Source organism: Delphinapterus leucas, chromosome 8 (assembly GCF_059928025.1).
Source record: "Delphinapterus leucas isolate spDelLeu-1000000601 "Yukka" chromosome 8, BTC_Dleu_Yukka2, whole genome shotgun sequence".
Taxonomy (NCBI): Eukaryota; Metazoa; Chordata; class Mammalia; order Artiodactyla; family Monodontidae; genus Delphinapterus; species Delphinapterus leucas.
Window position 1 is genome coordinate 114,454,606 of NC_143136.1, and position 8,644 is coordinate 114,463,249.

An 8,644-nucleotide genomic window follows, 5' to 3' on the forward strand; every position below is an offset into this window, starting at 1 on the left:
TGTTTAAAACAAGGCAGGGAACTCTGGTCCCATTAAGTCCCGCATCAAATCTGAGAGTTCAGCGTAAGAGAAAAGCAGGCACGCTGCCCGTGGTACAGAGTAAAAGGGTGAAGTTGTGCCGTCCCTTTCCCAGAAGAACTCGTGGTGGAGCAAAGAAGCGTCCAGACTCTCGCACAGCTCTCAAGTTCCATCAGAAAAGAGAAAACGGTAAGCATGGTCTGTATGGATTTTCAGATGAGCAATTAGTAATAACTGTTGTGTGTTAACCCTGTTCCTGTGTGACCATCCTGGACTGTAGCTAGACAGTGTCCGTTAGCTCTCTCCAGGTGATCTGTGTGCATGCTAAAGTTGGAGAAGCGCTAATCTAGATGACATGAAAATCAAGAAATAGGACAAAAGCCCACCCACCAAAAGCTTGTATTTCACTTGTAAAACTGCTCAAATCATCACTCAGTTATTTACTTACCTGTCTAAGAAATAAGGTCATTCAGTTTCTGAACTGTCCTCGGACAAATTCGAGTGGAAGAAGAGGATCTGCTAAAATCAGGCACACTAAGAACAGATGGCAAAAACTGATAAGTGATAGCCTGAACATGTTTAAAGAGGGGGGAAAGTGCCTGGACTCTCCCAGAACTAGAGCATCCTGGGGCAGAATTTCTAATCCTTTGTGTGTTTTAAAAGTGGTCGTCTGGATCCTACTACAGACCTACTGAAACAAGGTCCAGTGGCCTCGAGACATATATATTGAAACAGTTCCTCAAGTGGTTTTGTTGCCCCCTGAAAACTGAGGGAGAATCAGCGTCCAGAGCCATTTAATGTTAGTCAAATGCACTTCAGTGAACAGAGCACGACAAATAACACAATTTTGGCTTAGAGTCATCTCAGATTATGTGTGGTGTATTTTGTTTAAAACTAGGGAACTTATGCTCTATGACCCCTTAGCGAAGAGGTGAGCAGACTTGGGCCAAAGGGTCCCTCAGGCATTACCTGTTGTCTCTGTACTTCACTGTGCTGGCACAGGTGGGCGGCTGTGACTGAGGTCTGGCCCTTCACAGAAAAAATTTGCCAACCCTATCTATAGTATTTTGAATTTTAAAATTCTGATGCCTAAAGAAGAAACACTGGAGGTGTGTGGATCCCCAGGATCCTAGATAATTAAGATTTTACCCTGTGGTTTAACAAGTAGTTATTTCTGGCCAATTATAGTTTGAGAAATTGTGTGTGTGTGTGTGTGTGTGTGTGTTTAGGAGGGTGGTAGAAAGAACGGCAGTATGAAGCAGCAACTCACACTCTACATTTCCTCACAAATTCCAGGCCAACCATATTGGGTTTCTCTCTATATGAACCATTTTAAAGGTATTAAATAAATTACCTATAATTCAACATATATGTTGTCACTGTTTCTCAAGTGTGCTAATTTCATCCACTATAAGAAATATGTTTTAGGGATGTCCCTGGCAGTACAGTGGTTACAACTCCACACTTCCAGTGCACAGGGCACGGGTTTGATCCCTGGTCAGGGAACTAAGACACAACATGCCACAGAGTGTGGCCAAAAAATGAACAACAACAACGATGTGATTAAACCAGCCAAGATGACTAAATATAATACCACAAAAGCTCAAAAAAAAATAGAAAAGAAATACATTGTATATTGTAGTCCAGTACACACAAATTCATACATTACTGAAACAGAAATTTCAGGAAGCATTTACCCTAACTATGTGTAATACAATCTGATATCTTCTGTTTCATTTAACAAAGAATTCTGGTTGCAGCCCATTAAGTTTATTTTATAATACACCCATGGGTTATTGCATGCAGCTTGAGAAACATGTCACTGAGTGATGCAAATAAGCAGGGCAGTCCGTGCAGGGTCACCTGTTTCGTGTTTCTCCTTTTCCTCGCAGGACCTAGGTTGTGAGAGATGTTCCCCTCCCGCCCGTGCAGATGTTACGCTTCCCCTAGTCTTGATCATCTCATCTTATTTTCTTTCTCTTCTTAATTTAGTCTTAACAGTTTTCCTGCTTGACTTATATTTTGCCTTTTTTTATGCTAAAAATTTTAGAAATTGTAACCAGTATAAAATCAGAAGTCTTACTCTAAAAACAAAACTGCTGCTTTATTGCCTTTGATAGTTTAGTAGGGAAGAAAATAATTAGACCCAGGGAAATGTACAACATTAAGAGAGTCTAAAAGCTTTTTTAAAAAACCGTTTATTTTTCTAACCTTCAAAAGAATAAAATGAAACTGGTCTCTTTTCTACATTTCACTAATAACCATCACATTCTGAAACTGTTTAATATATTTTCTGTTCTCAATCAATTAGAAATAGTATTTCCCATATAACGTGATTTTAAAATATTTGCAAACATTCACACGTGTGATTATTTTATATAGTCAATGGGGAAAACGTTTTCACAGGGAACATTTATTAACATTTTTTTTTAACTCTTAAAGGATTGAAACACTTTCTGCGTGTGATACAAGCAGGTTGTTAATAGTTTTTTCTCCTCATGTGCCCCCACCTTTAGTTCTTTCCTTCCTTCCCTGCGAGAAGTAAAGCTGAGCATTTTGTAAGAGAAATGAGCAATTATAATAGATTTATAGGAAGTTAAATCAGAAGAGGACTTTCTTCAATGTACCTTCCTCTGTCTTCTCTTAAGAGATGATTTTTCAGGCAGCGTTAAAGCTTTGATATTTAGGTGTAGTGAAGGAAAATATGTAAGATGGCTCTTTGTGAACCTACAGTCTCTTCTCTACAGTGTGATCATGGTTTTAACCATATGGCTTTATGGGAGCTGTGTCGCTTTTGTGTAAATTGAATTATCCGTCACCCTGTGCTGTGAACTAGCATGTTCAGCCTTACCTGCCACATCAGTCAGCAAAGATTATGGAATCTTTTTTAAAAATTAAGTCATGCCTTGTTTCTATAAAGTTATTACTCTGATATTTTTCTCCTAATCCTAATTAGGGATATAGACCAACACTTAGCAAGTTCAAAAATCTTTTAATGAAATACCCCCAATTTTATATTTTATTCCCCATTATTAAAGTTTCCCCCCCAAAACAAATCAAAGGAAAGCTATGCTGATAAATATGTGCGCCCCCTACCCCTTAGAAAACGGTGTCTTTTCTGCATAAGGTGCTGAAGTGCTGACTGCACAGTTTGTACAGACAACCAAATTGGATTGGAAAAACTAAGAAGCTCCTATTTCTAAAGCTGTTCCAGGGTCAACGAATGCTAAAAGGGCAAGGAAACGAGAGACATCTCCAGTCAAAACTGTTCCAAGGGCTGAGCCACCTGTGAAGAATTCTCCACAAAAACAGAGGGAAAATATAGTAAAAGGCAATCAGAATCCCAGAATCAGAAAGCAGCCACAACCTGGTAAGAAGTCCTCTTCCTGTAAATTTCAGCACCGTAATACAGACTAATCGAGATTATAAAGTAGTATATTGAAACAGTATAAGATCAGTTGAAATCTGTCACGTTCTTGTGGTCTTCTTTAGTTCAGACACTGACAGGACAAGTAACTTGGTTTCCCATTGTGAATAAGTAAGAAAGTGCCAAGATTCATACCTTCACTAAATAGACCCTACTTTTCATTCTGCAGAAAGCCTGAACATGAACTGTTTAGCAGAGTTAAAGTATAAATGGCCTTTTTTAAGGACTAAATTCACAAGCAAGTAGCATCTGGCAGTATTTTTCTGGACCATAATCAGTTATAGAAGATATTATAGGTTTGTCCAGAGGGAACTGTAAAGACATGGTTCAAAGCAGTCAGTAATCTCGAATCCTGTATTTCACTTGTATTTTTTCTTGTTTTTTTTCGGTACGTGGGCCTCTCACTGCTGTGGCCTCTCCCGTTGCGGAGCACAGGCTCCAGACGCGCAGGCTCAGCAGCCGTGGCTCACGGGCCCAGCCGCTCCGCGGCATGTGGGATCTTCCCGGACCGGGGCACGAACCCGTGTCCCCTGCATCGGCAGGCGGACTCTCAACCACTGCGCCACCAGGGAAGCCCCTGTATTTGGTTTCAAAAGGCATTAAATTAATTTTAAAAGCAGTTTTACTTTTCTACTTCTACTTGTGCGGAAGTGAATAACCAAGTCTCCTTCTGTGAGCCAGCAGCTGACTGCTGGTTCCGTGTTCCACCTGCTGGAACCTCCTCGTTGCTGGCACGTTCCCTCATCACCGCGGACCTCACTTTTCTCCCAGCTCCATGTCCCTCTTCACACCCGTCTCTCTGAGTAGAGTGCAGCTCCACCAAGCTGCAAAATCTATACATTTTACAGTATCTTCGGTATTGAGTCCTACTGTGTTGTATGTGTGGTGGTGTGTTTTGTTTAGAAAAACCTTCATTTCCTCATATCTCTGTATTTCCATCAGTTTTCTGTCTAATCTCATGATTCTACTTTCTCTCATCTACCTTTAGGTTTTTTAAAAGCCTCAAATTTAGTGGAATTCAGGGAAAGAAACTCTTGTTTTGTTGGGGTGATGGTATTATGGATGAGCTTGGTTTTTTCTTTCCTCATTGTTTTAAAAAATTTTTTCGGCCACACCTTGCAGCATGTGGGATCTCGGTTCCCTGACCAGGGATCGAACCCACACTGCCTGCATTGGAAGCGCAGAGTCTTGACCACTGGACCACAGGGAAGTCCCTTTCCTCAGTTTCGTTAATGTTGTTTATGGCTGAAGATTTTTCTGAAAGCTCCTCAGTCATATCACCGTACAGCCTGTAGAGAGTCATACCCAACACAGCCTCTCTGCTTGTCTCCCCAGGCAGTTACGAGGTGGTCTTACCCACGGGTGCACATTTCTCTCCTGCTGTTTCCCAATGCGTGCCTTCCCTGCCAGGCACATGGTGCCACCCACACGAACCACGCCTGTTGTCACTCCTGTGCAGTCCCCTCTGCTCAGCTAAGTCCACCCGGAGTCATTTCCTGATGCTCTGATCTGCACTCATGTCTCCTTTTTTTTCCATTTCTTTTTTGGGTTTTTGAGAACGTTAAAGAGTTAATTCATACTATTTTCCAATCATCTGGTGTGTCTTGGTCCTGTCTTTCCAATTAGTTTGTAAACAGGATGAGTATAGATACATACATAATGCATTGTATTCCCAGCCTTGTCATTAGAATTCCTTGTGCTGAATTGGCTTCTATATACTTGTAGGCTAATCGATTAGTGGGAGGAGGTGTGCAACTGGGCATTGGCAGAAAAGTGAGCCCAGAAAATGAAAAGTTTCCAGAATGGGTATTCAGAAATAGGGCGATTTGTATTGCAAGTGTCTGTATATATCGTGCAGCCACATTCCAAGTTAAAATTTTAAGATTACCACCTTTTAAATAATGTGTTAATTTTTTCTTTTATTTCTTAATCACCCATGCTAATCCACTTCATTTCTTTTACTTGAAATATCAGAGTTTAAGAAGGCTCAATCATTTTGTTACTGAAACTAATGGTTTTCTGTCCTTTTTAAAGTTTTCAATATAGTTTTTATTTACTGAACTCTTTAATTTTTTATAATTTATTTGGCATCATTTTATCTGTATTTCTTAAAAGAGATAGATGATCAGTATTGTATTTTTAATTAATTGAAAACCTCTAGCAAGTCAGTTATTAAATGATTTACCTGAAATGACACATATGAAAATGAACCCTTTTTCTTGACTCAATACAGTGTTCTCTATATTCGACCTTCCTCATAGTGATACTCAGTGTAAGAACCATAGTATTTAAGGATAGAATGAACTTAGTGTCAGTAAACACATGAGATCCTAAAATGACTGTGTTTCCAGTACACCCGGAGGGTTCACGAGACAGCCCTCTTTGGGCCACTTTCTCGTACCTCACCCCGTTGGGCTTTGATATTTTAAATAAAAACTGGGCAGTGGTTGATTAATTTTACCCTCCTCACCATACACACACTCTTGTCATTCTGTTTGATGACCTCATAGGCCAGAGTTTTCTCTGTAAATGTACTGTCATTGGGCTTTGCAGACAGGTTAGTAATTTATTTCAGACCTGCTACTGCTAATTATAAAGAGGAGCACAGTTGGCTTTTCTGTCCATCCAGCCACCTGCTACAGGGACTCACTGCCCAGTATTGTTGAGAACTTTGTCCTTCATGATAATCACATTTTAAAAGGCTGAATCAAAGTCCTGAGAAGGCAAGTAAACCACCTGAGAATGTTAGTTTTCTGACCAAATGCCAGTGGGTAGATTTGAGTACCTGCTGTAAGGAGAATTATCAGTAGATGAGGAGATTTGCTTTTTTGCAGATAGAATAGAGAGGAAATGTTTTTAATGCAGAAACTGAAGTTTTAAAACTTGAAATTAATTGGCGATTCTGAATATTCTTACTTTTCTCATTTTTTATTTGTATCGTAACGTATTATAATTAAACATCAGTACGGTTAAAAATCATCTCTATTTTGAACTTAGGTGGTTCCTCTAATAACTTGCCAAGGGAAATGATTTCTAAGAAAGTACATTAACCTTCTATAATATACACTTTAAACTTAGAAATTCTTAGATTCTCACGAGATTGTAAGCTCTCTGAGGGCAGGAGTCTTGTTTTCTTGTTTTTGTTTTTTTCTCTTTGTATATTTCTTTAGCTGAGCAGTATGCCTTGTGTGTAGGTCAGTACATGCAGGTTTTTTTTGTTTGTTTGTTTTTGTTTTTTTGCGGTACGCGGGCCTCTCACTGTTGTGGCCTCTTCCGTTGCGGAGCACAGGCTCCGGACGCGCAGGCTCAGTGGCCACGGCTCACGGGCCCAGCCGCTCCGTGGCATGTGGGATCTTCCTGGACCGGGGCACGAACCCGTATGCCCTGCATCGGCAGGCAGACTCTTAACCACTGCGCCACCAGGGAAGCCTGAGTACATGCAGTTTTGAAGGGTGATTTCTTTTTAAATTAATATGCACATTCCTTAAGACTTGTTCCTTGGTAAATACATTATAATACATCAGGAAGTTGGACAAGACCTCACTCTGGTAATAAAAATTTAACATACAATTTATGCAACATATCAAGAGGTTTTTCTTGAATATGTTGACTTAACTGTTGATTTTCACTGAACCATAGGAATATGACAAAGAATTAATTCTATGGAAATCAAGTGTTATGTGTCTTTTTTTCTTTTATGCTGAAGCCAAAGGAAAAACTTCTTCACAGCTTCAATCAGAAATTTCAGATGGTCAAGAAGATGTTATTAGCATAAGTACAGCTCAACCAGAAAATATCACAGTGGCTCCAGAAGACCCACCTGAAAACTCCATTGTCAACTGTGACTCCCAGGCCCTAAATATGTTGGCTGATCTTGCATTAAGCGCTGCTACCTCTACCACACCATCCTCTGAGCCCAGAAACTTGCCCTGCTCCTCTGAATTGCCACAGAACGATGTTTTGCTTTCTAAAGAACATTCTTTGCGTGGTACATCAGACCATGAATATCATAGAAGAGTTAAAAGTCAAAAAGGTGGACCGTCATCCAAGCCCTCCTCTGATAAGAGTAATCTGACATCAGACCCCACGGTCAGCCAGGAGGAAGAAAGCTTGGTTGCTGGCATTCAGGCCCCTGCAGAAGCCCAGTCAGCACTGCCCGAGGAAACCCTAGAAAGTTCCGACGCAAGCCAAAGCTCTGTCGTTGCTGTGGAGCGTTCCTATGCCCTGCTCCTTGCAGAACATTCAAAGAAGCATCTACAGCAGAGAGGGGCCCCAGGCCCTGCGTTTGCCAAGAATGGCACAAAAGGCCCTGAAGCGGGAACCCCAGTGGGGAAAGTGATGCCATTTCGGCATCAGCAGGTCACCTCCCCACTGCAGCAGCTTTCCGAGGCCCCAGCGCTCAGGCGCAGGAGCGGGGTGCTGCCCTCCAGCCTGCAGGACTTCTGCCGCTCTCGTGCCGTATTCAGCTGTGACGGCTCCTTTAAGGTCACTTTCGTATGGGAAGCAGATTACGTGTTCAGCTTAGACGGCAAGTAAGTATACCAACAACCCCCTGGAGAAGACTGTAGTCAGAGCACTACACGGGTGAGTGGGAGTGACCCTGGATGAAAATGGATGAACTTTTCTGTTGAGATAAATGTAGCGAGAAGGGATACTTGTGCTAAACCCTGGGGAGGGAGAAGGAAGTGTGTAAAATCCAGTAACTTGGGAATAATACCAAGCAGATTCACTGTAATTATTTGTTATATCAACTTCATTTTTATTTTACTCATTGTTTCATGTTCATGTAATTTTTAAAATAAAAATGAACACAAAAACTAAGGTTAATAATTAAGGCACTTACTTATAAGATAATCAACTAAAATAGTCATTTTCAATGATTTTGGTTTCTTCTTTCTTTAAAATCTCAGGCCTTGGAATACTGATTTACCAGATACCATGGAAGAAGTGAAGCTTTTACTTCATATGTGGGTAGCTCTGTTTTATAGCAATCAAAACAAAGTCATACAATCATCCCGAAAAGTAGTAGAACACAGCAACCCAGCAAAATACGTGTGCATAAATAGCACGTTAGAATCGTTTGAATTCAGTGAAATTGAAGAGTCCTCCGGTGTGGAAAGGTGCTCCGTAGACCCTCTGTTGGAGACTAATGAGGCTCCCAGAGGTCCTACTGCCAAAGTGTCCTTCCCAATCACTGAC

General features: G+C 40.9%; 1 pseudogene; it reads left to right on the top strand.

Moving 5' to 3' along the window:
• The first annotated feature begins 3,209 nt into the window (after nt 1-3,209).
• Nucleotides 3,210-8,063, top strand: LOC149748620 (protein TASOR 2 pseudogene; annotated as a pseudogene).
• The last annotated feature ends 581 nt before the right edge of the window (nt 8,064-8,644 follow it).